Consider the following 15,999-nt stretch of genomic DNA (forward strand, 5'->3'; position numbering starts at 1 on the left):
TCTACCGATTGCTGAAACACAGGGTGATTGGTCTGGTGAACGCATGGCAAACCAGCGCCACCTCCCGCTGGACCCTCTAGTGCGTGTTGCTGTGTGTGTTTACACCAGTTGATCGATCAGGCACAGCCGGTACGCGTACGTACGTACGTAAAGCATCGCACACATCCACGGCCTCTTGCAGCCGGTGCAGTTTTTCTGGCGGATTCCTGCGCACACAAGCCGCAAAATGGCAGCACCAGTATCTTGTCTCGGCATGCACTCGTATGCATGCACTGTATCTCCCCAACCCCAACAGATCTCAGCAGGCAACGTCGCGCCGGCGACCCCGTGCATGGCCTGATGGCCGGCAAATAGCAACATGGCATCGTCCGCGGCTCCTCGTCGCTACCAAACATACGTGCAAAGACAAAGCGGCTGCGGCGCCCAGCCCTGCGCGCATGCATGGACCACGCACGTACGTACGGCGCCATGGCCACCATGGACCAGAGATCAGCTGCAAAAAGGAGCCTGGAAAACCATGACGGCAAAGACGATGCAATTCGCATCCTGATCAAGGGCAGGCTAATTGGACCATCCACATGTACGCGCATAGTGAGTGTCTCTGGTTGATTCCTAGCACTAAGACTGTTGATGGAGGCAGAGGAGATGGTGACCCCTCGGTGTTTTTAAGACGTGTAAATGAGGGCACTATGGAGACCATTGGGGTGGCTTGGCAGGCAAGGACGACTCGAGGGGCAGAAGGGAGGTAAGTTGCTTTTAATGAAACCAACGCTTTAATGGTGCGCATGCACTGTACCGCGTAGCTGTGGATCATGCATGCAGGTGGGCCTATGGGTTTGGACTTTAGAGAAAGGGAGAGAATGAGTGTGAGATCAGATCATTCTCTCTTTCTCTTTGAGTTTCATCACATCACTTTTGTGCGTGCAGGTGATATGGCTAGATAAAAATAATCTGAGAATGTGGGAACTAATGTGTGATCTTTTACTAGCAAGAAGTAGCTACATATGCTACCATTTGTACCGTTGTGGTATTGCCAGGCTTAAGAGACTGTTGGAAAGCAAAACGCAACACAAGAAGAAGGATCTGCGTCGTTCAAACTTGTGTTGCTTGACAAGGAGCAGAAAGATCGTACAAACCGCAAAGGAAAGCACGAGAGAGAGAGAGAGAGAGAGAGAGAGTCCCGAGGGAGAGAAGTGGAAAACAAAAATTCCAACAGCTGTTTTGCAGTCACGTATCGTTACTATCTCAGGGCCCCCTCACCCAGTACTTCTCCTTGGGCAGCATGTCCTCTTCTCTCTCTCTCTCTCTCTCTCTCTCTCTCGCGCATACGCATACAAATCCAGCCCTAGATTTTGTTTGGATCTTGTGCGTGCGCCCAGCCCATCCGTCATCCGATCCACTCGTGAACGGACAATGAAAAACCAGGGCCAGTGCCACAGCCACCTTTAATTGCGACCAGCTAGAGGCCTATCTAGCTAGCAGGAGCAGCAGCAGCGTAGCATGTCGCACGGCACTGTGCTTTGCAGAAGGAAGCAAGCAGCTAGCTAGCCCCCAGCCCGCCTGCAGCGTAGTGGTACTAACGCCAAAGCAACAGCCGTATGGACTGTACGTACTATACTCCATATGCTTCTTACACACACGGACACGGTCACACATCACTCTCGTGCCGTAGTGTACATGACCCTACTCCATTATATCACTCACACCTCACAAGGGGTATAGACAGACTCATGCTAGCTTCTCCCGTGCTCCAGCGTGCATGATCCTACTCGACTGGTATGGTTCTCGTTGGCATCGGTCGCCACCTTTGTTGGTTTCTTGTGTGTGGTGAGCCACTTTGCTGGCGGGCCTGTTTGTCCCGCCCTGTGTCAGGCCAGATATGGGAATGCATGGCAGCGCGCAGGCGCGACTGTTGGGCAATAGATGCGAGCGCAGAAACGGTTTTTATAGCAGCTACATACTAGTGTACATACGAGCGCATGCACCGGCGCACAGTGACATGGGCCGTGCATGCATGCGAAAAATGCGATGCATCGGTCGCCATGGACGCATGCATGCATGCAGCACCGGCCACAAGCCGCACCGGTCGATCTTTCTTCCGTTCAACTTTGTTTTTGCCACTCCTGGCTTTTGTTTCCTGCTGCTCAGCCTCTATCTCTCTCTCTCTCGCAGCTGCTGCACGCTTGTTGATACCCCTGACCGCCTAGCCATAGGCTACGCCGTAGCTAGCCTGCGCCTCTTCCACTCTCGCGCCCCATGGCCATGGCGCCATTGCATTCTGCAAGCATGCAGCTTCTTCTTATCAATCTACATCTACCGCCCGTGATCCATCTGCTACTAATATTCTACCACTTGTTTGCTCCTAGCTAAGCTACTAAGTGTGAGAGTAGCTTGCTTCCGCAGCCTTAATTAAATAGAGAGGAGAGCTAGCCGGCTAGGAGCAGCATAAAGCCGATTGACGGTGACGTGTATCCGCCCGTTGCCTGTGGACGCGCAGAAAGAAAGAGCACTCGATCGAGTTACTCCGAGTTCCAAAACGAAGAACGGAGTAAGTTGGACGTGACACTTTGACATCTATCAACAGAGACAGAGATTACTTGCTGGTGTTGGTGTGTGAGTTGTGCGATTAAATGGGGACGCAACAGCTAGTGAGGCAAACACGACCCGAAACTAACGCTCTGTTTTGTCCGATTTTTATCTGTTTTGGGTAGAAAAACGGGGCAGTGTCAGGCTGTTTTCATATATGCGTTGGCCGTGCGCACAACGTGCCGACGCATGTGATCCGCCACGGCCGGCTACTGCTCGTATGTATTATTTTTTTGCCGCATTTCTTTTATTATTTCATCAATGATATTTTGATATATTAAAGTACATTCATCAATTCTTAATTAGAATAATAAGATCAAAGAAAAAAAATCATAATTAAATATTTCGTAATATATTGAACTTCACTAACTGCTCCACAAGTTGGATTAGTACCATCTTGATGGTTTCATTGTTGATTTGTGGCTTCTTGTTCATGCATACTTTTTTCTTCTTCGATTTTAAAGAATTAGATGTTGCTTCACATCTAGTCTCATCTCTAGCCTCTATTCTAACAATGAGTCCATCAACATCTATCAAATTTCGTCCTATCAATAGATCATTGTATTCTTCTTTCCAATACCAAAACATGCATCCATCCTACACATAAATTTGAGTATAAGCAAAGAGCTATTGAAAATGCGCCGAATCATGGAGCACAGCCGAAAGAAAACAATCATGTACCCCATCATTTTTGCACTTGATGAACACCCATTCGGGGAGTTCCGGCGTTGTAGATACATGGCGAACGACCTGCTGCGGGCAGTTGTCGCACTTTATGAGCGCAATGGTGAGCTGGCGAGCCGCTGGGCTAGCATCGAGCCCGGACAACGGTCAGCCGTGCCTTTGCCGGTGAATACCGCTGACGGGATAGATCTGAGCGGCTAGAAGCAAAGTCAACACCTGCATGTGGCGTGGAGGCGTTGCCGGGGCCGTGTGGTCCGATACCCGGCCAATCGATCCATGGCAATGCGCAACCTCCTGCGGCCGGATGCACTCAAATCCTGTAGCCGGGCTGGACAGCGAGGTGGAGGAGAAAATGGCGGCGGCTATGATGGGGGTAGGGGCGGGGGCGGCCGGGCTTCACATAGAGATGGCCGAGAAAATGGCGACGACTATGGTGGGGGTATGGGGCGGGGGCGGCTGGAGGGGGAGGGAAATAGGAAAAAGGGTCGTCTGTGTCGCCGACAGATGAGCCAAGAAAAGACAAGGGCGCGTGTGTCGTCCGTCCGCGTGTGTCTGTTTGCACACAAATGTGACTCAAATTTAGGTTGAAAATGAGTCGAAAGCGTACGAAAAACAGACGTTTGTCTGTTTGCTATCGCGTGTTTGAGACGCGTTTTGTGTTTGTTTGCTTTCAAACGGAGGCGGCCGGACCGGTTCGTGCGATTGGAGTTGGCCTGAGGTGCACTGCATGAGATGAGCAGGTGATGAGCAGAGACGGGGCGTGGATGGATTCGCAAAAGAAAAGGAGTCGTTTGCACGCGTAGACTGGCGCCTGAGAAAGGGAGGAGGGAATTCTGCGCCGATGCTTTTGTTTGTGGAGTAAAAGCCGGACAAAGATAAGGCCCAGCTCGCTGTGGAAAAGGTAGCTAGCTAGTGAGAGGAGACAGTTTGGAATTACTAAGCATCGGACTGCATTGAACTAAACGTGTGTAATTATAGAGCTACCCACGAACCTGGACCTGCCTACGATCAGAGAGGGTACGTGAGGTGTGAAATCCCTTTTTTTTGGGCCGGAAAACACGACTTACATCAAACAAAAATCAGCCAACTTGTTCACAGTACATCCCTTATTTTCCAGCATTGACCACGAGTGCAAATTTTTCCTCGCAATACTTTTTTGAGTTTTAATCACGTTATAATTTGCACACCTGCAAAATCTGGTTTATTTTTTAAACTAGGACAAACTCATCTTATTGACCTAAGAATGATGATAGGTTAATTAGGGAAGCCGGATAAAAATCGATACAAATGGCTGCACCCGACCATCATGAAATATATGAGTCCAAGGTGCACTGCCCCGGCTGACTGTTGTGTAAACTACATAAAATATATTCAAGTTAAAGTACTACTTCTGACTAGTTTTTGTAACTTGACGTAAAAAATCAAACAAACATGAGCACGGTTTTCTCGAACGATTTTAAAAATGTATATATTGATAAAAGTTGTCTCGTGAACAACCATGCTTTTACATAAAATTAAGGTTGTTTGTTCGAACTCGCATTGTCGATTCATGAAGCCTAAATAAGAAACTCGTCCGATGCGGCCCTGAGGAGGCGATGGCTATCTGCATTGCACTCCGCTGCTTCCGGGAGGAGTCTGTCCAACAGTGGTCAGACTCCATCCGGCGGGAATTCATTCGTTCGTCCAAATAACGCATGGATCCGGCGTGAGGCGCGTCGCCGCTGCCTCCTTGGAGGCGGTGCGGTCCGTTTGGCGCCGCGCGTTTGCCGTGTGAGACAGCAGACGCGGGAGGCCTCGGCAGCCCTCACAGCAGACATCGACGAGGCGGAGTCGCACTCTTCGGTATCATAACAGGCGACGATGGATTTATCATGGTAGGAGGCTGACACGTCAACCACGACGTGGTTGCCGCACCGGCGTCGCAGCCGACGGGGTCCGACCACGATGAATCCATTGTGGATCTAACGTTCATTGGCTACGAGCACGCTCTGGGCTTCGATGAGTAAGGGTAGGGCATGGGGACATCGGCTCACCTCATCGATAACCGCACCCTCCACTCCGAGGGACGCCGTCGGCCGTCGGATATGGACACGGCCGGAACAACAAGGACTGTCGCGGACGAATCGTTCCTTGGAAAATGATCTGGACAGCGCACATTTCGCAATGCAGAGCATGCATGTACGAGGTGACGTGTGTGTATTGCTAGTACGTATAGACATAGCAAAGGGCACATCCGCAAATCTTTTACCGCTTCCTCCGTGATGGAACACATTAGTAGCTTGCATGTCGGAGAGGTATCCTTCACGACTTGTCTAATCGCATCGCATGCAGTGGACGGCGGGTCCGGCCGGGGACCCCCGACGCACCATTCTCCTGCATCTGCATGGCAACGCCCCGGCGTCACACAGTCCACAGTGGCGCGCACATTATCAGCGACCAAGCCCCAAACGGAGCCATCCATCCCCATACTGTAACGTCACTATTCTAGCGTCAGGCCATTAACTGTCTTTTCCGTCCCGGTATATTCTTTTCCTGGAAGAAACCTCTGTCTCCTCATCGCAATGGAGTAACAACAAGTAAATGGCGTACGACTATCCATGCACACCATTCATGCAGAACAGAATTTCTCTCGTACTGTAAATGCTTATGGGGGCACAGCGCTGCCCGCCCATCTCCCGTCTGACCGGAGACAAACTGTGCGTACATACTCCTCTCGCACCGCATGGCCTGAGCCGCGCTGTTGCCCGCCATGAATCCCCATCACTCCTCTCGCAATAAAACCCCGGCATGGAGATGGAGGCCTCCACTAAATTCGACGGAGTAAAATCGAGCGAGCGAGCGAGCGAGCTGACCACGACGAGCTGCATGGAAAAAGCTTCGCGGGTTGAAGGCGGAACCTGGCCCCGATCGGGCGAGTACCCCTGTGCGAAAGGGACGGGAGGGATGGGTCTCTCTTCTCGGGTTCGTCTTCCATCGGTTTGCCGTTGGGACCTCAAGCTCACTCACTCCCGGGCAAAAGTGCTTGTGTGGGGCGTAGCTGCTCGCTGCCATCATTGCATTAATCAACGTTTGGGCAGCGAGACTGTGCGAGGGAATGTGAGCATCCCCAGTTTCATTTCAAAACACCGGGTTCGGGATCCTTTGTGGCAGTCTCACGGCTCGCGTAGTACGCGGAACTCATGCGTGTGGCCGCTAAATATTTTTCAGTTATTTATAATCCCTGAAAGATAGCACATTGTGTTTCCCTCTTTCATTAGTAGGATTTTATTTTCTAAGCCATTTGATTTGATAGCTTTTATATTAATAGGACTGTAATTCATAGAAATATTTAATTAGTTCGTAACTAGATTTCATAGTTTTTCTCTAAAAATGATTTTATAGAATGAAAGATCCATCCACGCCAACCTTTTATGTGATTAATAGGACTAGAATTTTTTTCTTTTCACAATCAGAGAAACATAGAATCATACCATTATGACATGAATCTTAACACTCTATTCACATGCTTTTTGTATTCTTGTGTTCAAAAAATCTTGTAAAAAAGAGGCCCGCAAATGGAAAAAATGAAAATGTGAGACCATATATTTCTCGCAAAAAAAGTGAGACGATATCAGAAAAACGACACATACTTGATTTAATTACGTATTTAATAATGGTACTAAATGGTATCAATCGATGTAAAGATTTTTTCTTTCTTGTAAGGAACGGCGCTAACTTTTTTGAAGTTATCAATCGATGTAAAGATTTTTTCTTTCTTGTAAGGAACGGCGCTAACTTTTTTGAAGTTATCAATCGATGTAAAGATTTTTTTTCTTTCTTGTAAGGAACGGCGCTAACTTTTTTGAAGTTAGAAAAAGGGTTTATAAAAACAGAAAAGTCAGGACTGTCTACCTTCTGTGTCTAGTAGCGCGCCGTGAGCAAAGCTCGTCGTCATCTTTGGAAGTGTAGCAATTTTGTTCACACTCAAAGTTTGAAGAAGCAGCGAAAAAAAAGTCGTCAATGTAGAATAAAAAACGCCAACAATCACGATGTGAACCGATCACCATCCCAAAAGAACTGGCACCTTGGAGTGCCAGAAACTAATCTCAACTCCTGATAGACAGAGAGGGAGTAATACAAACCTCGTAATTCCCCCGACGGAGCCTCTTCTGTGTGAGCTTCATCGGACGGTGGAAAAAAAGCATCCGGCGACATCATCCCTAGAAGTTCCTAGAGAACTGCTGGTAATCCTTAACAAAATTACAAACTTTTTGTAGAAGCCTTACGGCAATTCGTAAAAATTCATCCGCATCTCTCCACGGATAGAGGAATCAGTCCGCGGATACAGATACGGAAGGATGCCTTTCAACCGTAGCTGCATAAATTCGGCTTTTTAATTTTTTTTCCCAGTCCGCACGATCAAGTAGCCGCATGTAAAGGCCACATAAGTTCAAATAGCCGCATGCAACACTAGTTTAATTTTTTTTAGAAATTCAGATATTTACATCCCAATATTGTTGTCCCCTTTCATCGACTACTGGTGCTTAATTAGTTCTTCCTTGAGCTGCTCGTAAGTTGGTCGAGGCCGAATTTGTTGATGCATTTGAATAAACTCCTCAAATATGGCTGAATTTGGTCAGAAAGTTGTATAGGACCACCCATGTCTCAAATTTCGGAGCGGCGGCAGCGTTGTCACCCTCGTCCACGATGATCATGTTGTGCCTGATCACACATGTCTTCACCTCCCACAAGGTCTTCGGATCCTATTGTTTTGTAGGTCCATGAACAACTGCAAAACAGGCCTGAAGAACTCCAAATGCCCTCTCCGCATCCTTTCTAGTTGCTTTTTGTTTTGGGGCAAAGTGAGCCTTTTTCTGGCCATCAGTGTCAAATGCCTGCGTGCCCTGTTGCGGTTGAGCACTTGATGACCCTTGATCGAGTCTTTGAAATTGAGAACATGCTCCTCCGCACACTCCGCGTCTTCAAGGACCGCCTGCATCATCTCCATCTCATCGGAGTACTCCTCCTCGTCTGACGAGCCATTGGAGGACTCAACATATTGCTCGTATATGTACTCTAAATCGGAATCCATTACTACAAACAAGAAGGGACAACTGTTTTCAGCTCCGGCGATCCATCAAACAGTTGTCGAGCATGGTAGAGGATGGTAATTGGCGGGGCGGTCGGAGGACATGGGGTTGAACGGAGAAGGAGGAGAAGCGGTGGGGAGCCCTCCTGGATCGCCGGAGATGGCGGAGACGCAGATTTCTGGTAGGGGTGTGGCGTGGTGGCCGGGATGGTGGAGCGGCGGCGACGACGAGAGGGAAAGTAGGAAGGAGAGAAAATGTGGACGATGGAGTCGCGGGGTCCGGGAAGCGTTCTGGGTGGACCTAGGGTGTCAGAATCTTACGTCTCACGTGTCGGGACTCCCGCAAGCCTCCCCGACTTTTGTCTCAATTTATAGGAGAGATCGCGTCCGAACCACCCTGTAGACCGATACAGGACCGCGTTGGATAGCTTCCGTGGTCGGGCAGCGCGTTCCGAATGATTGTGGGAGGTTTACGGGTGCATCTTGGAGATGCCCTTACTGCGTGTACTGCACATAGCACAAACCGACGAATGTATTGATCATAATAGCCCTGTTTGGATACTCTAACTTAGCTAGAGGTTAGAGTTAGTTTCTAACTCATGACTAATCCCGAATTAACTCTAACCAAAGAGGTGTTTGGATGACAGGGTTAGATTGACAATAAATGCTCTTGATGGAGAGAGAAAAGGAATTTTTCGGTGGGCCCCACGAAAATTAGCTCCAATTAGCACCTCTTGAATGGGATAGTTTTTTTAATGATTAGATGCAACTAGTTCCAATATAACCCTTATGTTTGAATACTTAGGGCTATTTGAACCTCAACTATTTCAAAGAACTCTAACCCATAGATCTAAACAGGCCAATATCGGTGTGCATCACGATGATACCGAGCCCACAAGTATTTCCTTCAAAAAAAAACGAGATTGATCTCCTATTTTTCGAATTGGCATCTACTCGAATGGCACGCGAACATAAGCAAAATACCAAGTGGGGTACAGATCTGAGAAAGCATCTGCATCTCTCTCACGGAAACAACCTATTGACCGACATCTTTTTCTTTTGCCTGCCGCGGTTGACCAGTTGACCACAACACGCACAGACTCTTCGACAGGGCCGTAGGTCAGGTCCTATACGGGTTTGCGTACCACTGCCGTGGCATGCATGGGCAGCATATTCCGATGCCGTTGCAGTTTTTGTAAACCACCTTTGGTTGCAAACATATTGCGATAGATCGTACGTAAAATTATTAGAATAAATGCGAAATACATTAGTTCTGCAATATCACAATATTCGGAGAAAAGTAATATTTAGTCCATTTATTCTTGGCAAAGTTTACTTATTATCCTATGGTTTTCTTTTTTGCGGAAAAGCTTTAAATCTGTTTATCTTCAATCATGGCAGTATAATAAACACTAGAAATAATAAAAAATACATTAAGATCCGCAGACCATCTAGCGTTGACTATAAGAGCATCTTCAATAGCTTGTCTATATGGATGTATATATTCATTTTCCACGACGTGACCCCAAAACAGGCGTCCAACGGCTTGTCTATATGGTCGTTCAAATATACACATCCTCTATATCGACCTCGACAATGTCCACGCCTGGACAATGTGAAGGCGTTGTCTAAACTCAGCTGCAGTCATGATTTCTTCCTCTCCCCAGCGACGGTCCACCTGTCATGGTCCCTGTATATAGACATTCTGATGCAAAACTGGACGTGTATACGAGAGAATCTTTTTAGACCATTGTCTATATGAATATATAGACATCCAAATATACACATGCTATTGGAGATGCTCTAAGCACTGAAACGAGCCGAAGGCGCGTCGCTGTCATCGTCCCTCCCTCGACGGAGCCGGATGAAAATTGTTGTAGTAGACAGACAGGAAGTCGTCGTGGTAAGGCCGCACAGGACCAACGCACCAGAACAACAACTGTTGTCGATAAGAGTAGCGTAGATCAAAATGATCCAATCTGAAGACGTACGAACGTAGATGAACGACAATCAGATTCGAGCAAATCCACCAAAGACAGGTTCGCCGAAGACACAAATCCACACGCCCATGCTAGACGCTCCACTGAAATGGGGGCTACGCGACCAGAACCTTAATCCATCTTCTGGGAGCCGCCACCATCTCGTCTTCTTGAGAAGGACACAAACCCTAAAAAAACTCGAAGAAACTTTGAAAAAGAGCCCTCTCACCAGAAAAGGCCGGGATCCACCGCGCCCACATGGCCCTAAACCACTGGAGACGAGGCGGACCGGCGGGAGGCAAAGTTTAATTTTTAATCCCATTGACAAGTTTTTAAATCATGATCTTCTACTACCGTTTTCCATGCCAAACTTCCTCGGCTAGCTTCATCTCTCGAGTCAGAATCGAGATATGTCGTCCCACGCATATCGCCCTTAGGCTTCATCCAATAATGTATGCGCGTGAATGGCCTTTCTAGGTCACGTGGTACAATAAAATAGCATGTGCATGCTATGCAATGTGTACAACAACATTGAGTTAATGAATAAATTAAGCAATATGTTGAGCAATAAAATGCAAAACTTAAGATCTTGATGGTTGACGAGCCTAATGACCACATTGTCTTCACTTGGTGAATCACGCCACAATACATCATGACGGGGTTACAGATGGTCTACGATCGATGCGATATCGACTTCACATTGCGTCATGGATGACGTGCATGTCGTACGACATAAAGTTCTTTTGCTCATGAAACGAAGTATGCACGCCCTGCCAAAAGGTCAAAGCCCATTTGCCTCCTGCCTACAAAGTCCACAGACACGACCCACCACGCATCGCACAGTAACTCATCATCGATCAACAAAACAACAAAAAGCTCAATGGCATTTGAACGAACACCTAACATGCGTGGTGTTCGCCATAGACGATGTCGGCGGGGGACGGATCCTGGGTGGACGACGACATCATCCAAGACGGGCATGCGCGTTGGTGGGGGTTGCAGACATCTGAGGATACCTAAGCGGCGACTGGAGAGGTACAACCGCGGCAGCAGACGAGGAGAGTGCGGATGCACAGTAAGTGGGAGCAGGGGTGGAGTGGAAGAAAAGTGGACCGATAGGGAAATTTGAGTGCGTCGGGATGTGAGAGTCCTACGTGGCGGAGGTCCGGACCCCCGCAAGGCCCGCTCCCCCAGTTTGCTTCCGGTTTACGAGAAAATGGACACCCGGATGCATTTGCGGACTAAGAAGGTACCGCGTTGGATGCCAAGTTGCGTCCAAATCGAGCGATCCGCACGCTTGCGGGCGGTTCGAGGGTTCGCGTTGGAAATGCCCTAAGGATTGTATTTATTTATACATCCTAATTGTAAACATATACATGTCGTTCAGATTAATGGGCGTGTGGTTCATGAATTTTATTTCTACTGGTTTTTGCATAAAAGGCTACAGCACGTTACTATTGAGAGTAATGTACACAAGCTATTGAGATATGGGTCTGCATAGTGAGTTTTACTGGAGTCTACAGATCAACATATAATACGTGCATTTTTTTTGCAGGCGTGGAAAATAATACGTGCATTTTATTTAGCATGCGTGGAATATACAGTTTTGCTAAAGCACATCTAGATGTGCCATAAGTATCGCACATCTAAGTTCTATGTCGTTGATTTTACGTCGAGATTCGTGTGGATATTTTCTTTTTCTTTTTTCTTTTTCTCTTTATGTTTGATTCACTCACTTAGATGTGCAATAACTAGAGCACATCTAGATGTGCCCTAGACACACCCTGGAATATAATACACATATATTAGTCTTGCATTTTCGCCACATTCCAATAATTTCACCTTACAAGATTACAGGTATATTTGAATTGCAAAACTATATCAGATCTTTTTTAATGTTTTTTACATAAATTTGAAATCTATCACCCTATCGTTGCCACCTCCTCCAATGAAAAGAGGGCCTTCATTGCCGTCACACACGAAGAGCAAGGATGACAACGACGGAGTGATAGATTTTAAATATCTGCAAACGTTTTCTAAAGTATGCCAATGGCCTATCATATTTCTGAAAACGTGAATATAGTTTGCGACTTTGTACTATAAGTAATCTTTTTAAAAAAATCCCTATCTAGGCTTAAAAGTTTTGAAAGAACGCTCTATTACAATTTACCCGGAAGAGCCATTCAGTCCAGTGACGTACGTACGCCAACGACGCCGTTGTCAAAGCATAAACGCGTAACAGTAATGCTGTCCAGGACAGTGTACGTAGCAACGGGAATTATACGAGCATGTCGACACACGTGGGAGTACATACGTAGAAATAAACGATGCCGTCTAGGCGACTCTTCCAGTGGCCATACGTACGTAGCCGCTAGTAGCTCTCTACTCTACAACAGTGCGCAGTACTTGTCGGCCTTTTTGGCCACCACAGGAAGATCGCATCATGGATGCAACCAACAAGATTTTGTACTTGCGTCTCGGCATGTAAATACTTGCGTCGCGTTGCATTTGCACGTGGACGACATGTACCGGACGTACGTATGTACGTACGCCACAAAGCTTCAAATCGTTTGCGTGGTGTTACATGCAAGGGTATACATCAAGCGAGGCCTGCGACGTTGTAATGTCTCGCAAAAGTAGCTAGCTAGGGGGAATAAAGCATTCGCATCGACGTGACCTTCGTATCTATACCTATACGTTACGCTACTGGCGCGCCGGCCGCTGCATGCACTTTTCCAATGAGATATCAACGTCACGGAATAGTTTTATTCCTACACGTGGTATTATTACTCGCTCGTATTTACTATTCCATATATATATATTCAACGTCTAGTATAGCTCTCGCCATCAATCTAGTCTACCGCTCTCTCTCTCTCTCTCTCGTTTCTCTTTGAGCTATAATTTCTGCAGAGTTGAAGATGAGGTGAGTGAGCAGGGGCCTAGTACAGTAGGGGTGTAAATTCCATGCAAGTGGTTTTAAAGCCCCGGTCCATCAGCTGCCGTTGCAGGCTGCACAGAGCTGGCGGGGTACTACTGTTGTGAAGTGACAAGCTGTGCAGAAGTATACGCACAAACACATTCACTCTCCCACTTCCTCTCTGCCTCTCTCCCATAGAGAGTTCATCCTATGTCAGTGCAAGAAAAGCGGGTTTCATGGATAGCTTGTATATGCAGACTGCGCCAGTTCTTGCGAGTATATCTTTTGTGAGGGGAAACGTTGGTATTTGGACTTGACAAATCTCATATATCTTAAATCCGGACTCTTAAATCCATGCAAATCCATGCATATCAATCATAAAAGACAATGTCGCAAGTAAATAACTAATAGTGGTACGGAGCATATATATATATATATAGTGTTTACATAAAATCTATTTGAAGTACACAACTCAAACATTAGCTCCTGGTTGTCATTGTGGGTCCATATGTGCTCCACAAGATCATTAAGTAGCTGCGTGTGCATCTGATGATCTGAAGATTCTGATGCATCTACAGAAAATTCATAAGCTGAGCCGCATCTTGATCTTCCGAAATTTCAACTTTTTCTCCATGTTAGCATAATCTTGAGTTTGTTAGCTTACGAGTTTGTCTAAATGAGGCTGAAGTGGGTGGTGTAGTCCATAGGATGGTGTGATCCACAAAGAGCCGGCATGTATCTTGTTAGGGTGGATGATGAAGTCCACTGGATGGTCTATTTCACAGGTTACTAGCGAGGCTGGGTAGTCCAAGGCATAATTGAAGTGGTCTGTAAATTCGCCAAGTCGAAATTAGAGGGGAGAACGTTGGCAACAATCTAGCCGGCAATTTCACTTGTCGTGGTGCGAGTGGATGAGTCGACAAGGGGTCAATCATCAACGAGCCTAAATCGGAGAAGCATCGAAGACAAGAGTCAAGATTAAGAAGAGATTGTTAGCATATTCTTGAGTTTGTTAGCTTACGAGTCAGAGTCTTGTATATAATAGTTGTCTATGTGCTAGAGTTAATCTGAGTTCGGCTAGGAGGTGTATGCTGGGAGGTAGAGTCTAGATTAGGAGTCCAAGCATAGTTAGAGATGTCGAGGTCGGTAGCACCTGTCCGGTTGCTGCATATATATATGCAGGTAGTATACGTGAGATTTGTAACACCGCGAGAAAAAGAAGAAAATAAAAGGAAGAAGGGGCACGACACGTGCCCTTGGCCAAAGTTTCCTTGCGCGTGTTCTTTGTCTACTTTGATGTGATCAATTCTAAGGGTCGAGTTCCAACACTCCAGGTGCTTCAAAATCTTGGGTTTGGGCTACACCATCACCCTCATCCTCGACAATCATATTGTACAGAGTAACACAACAAGTCATCGGCTGCCACAAAGTTTCTGACTCCCACGTCATTGCAGCGCTCTGAACAATTCCCCAACGAGCTTGAAGCACACCAAATGCCCTCCCCACATCCTTCCTAGCCTCTTCCTGCATTGTTGCAAAGTGGTTCTGTTTATTGCCACACGGTTCGGACATGGTCTTCACAAATGCCACCCACTGAGGATAGATACCATTGGCAAGATAATATCCCATGTTGTACTCTCGGTTGTTGACGGTGTAGTTACACGGTGGTGATTCCCCATTGCAAAGCGTCATGAACACCGGAGATTGTTGAAACACATTGATGTCATTGTGAGAACCCATAGTTAAGACACAAGGTTTAGGGTTTTGCGTGGGTGGTTGGCATCCAGCCTCACGTCTCAATATATAGATGATCACAATTACAATTATATACGTATATAAATACGTGTGCAAGGACAATATACTAGACCCTATTTTACATGTCCCCTCAATCTGAACTACATACAAGATCCAGATTGGTTCTAAAACGGTCTAGCATATGTCTAGTAGCGGGTTTAGTAAATACATCCGCTAACTGATCATCTGTAGAAATAAACTTGACTTCCAGTTCACAAGCAGCTACACGTTCTCTCACAAAGTGGAAATCAGTCTCATGTGTTTAGTCCGAGCATGAAACACTGGATTCGCCGCCAGGTAAGTTGCCGCTAAGTTATCACACCACAATATAGGAGTGCGCTGCCGTGGGACTCCAAGTTCTGTGAGAACTGAGTCTATCCAAATGGCTTCATCCGCGCCATTGGCCAATGCCTTATACTCTGCCTCGGTGCTTGATCTCGAGACTGTGGGTTGCTTCTTCGAGCTCCAAGATACAAGGTTAGGTCCAACAAATATAGCAAAACCACCAATGGAGCGCTTATCATCAACACAATATGCCCAGTCTGCATCGGTGAATATACTCACTCCAGTAAATCTGGACTTACGAATCCGTAGTCCCATGTCTAGCGTACCTTTGACATATCTTAGAATACGCTTGACTGCTCTCCAATGATCCTCCGTTGGCTGAGACAGGAACTGACACAGTTTGTTCACTGCGATACCGAAAGGAGTCATCTCTACCCAGTAGTGGACCACTATGACGTGAGAGACTCTCGGATGTAGCAAGCGGAGTGGAAGTGGCCTTGCAGTTCTCCATATTGACGCGATGAAGAAGATCCAAAGCATACTTTTTCTGCGTCAAGGTCATGCCCCTGAATGAAAGGACGCTTCCAAACCAAGAAAGTACTCGAGGCGACCCAAATCTTTGATGGGAAAGCTAGCAGACAACGACTGCACAAGACGATCCACCACAACGGGGGTAGAGCCAGCAA

Source organism: Triticum urartu, chromosome 5A (genome assembly GCF_056163025.1).
Source record: "Triticum urartu cultivar PI428250 chromosome 5A, HENAU_Tu73, whole genome shotgun sequence".
Classification (NCBI taxonomy): domain Eukaryota; kingdom Viridiplantae; phylum Streptophyta; class Magnoliopsida; order Poales; family Poaceae; genus Triticum; species Triticum urartu.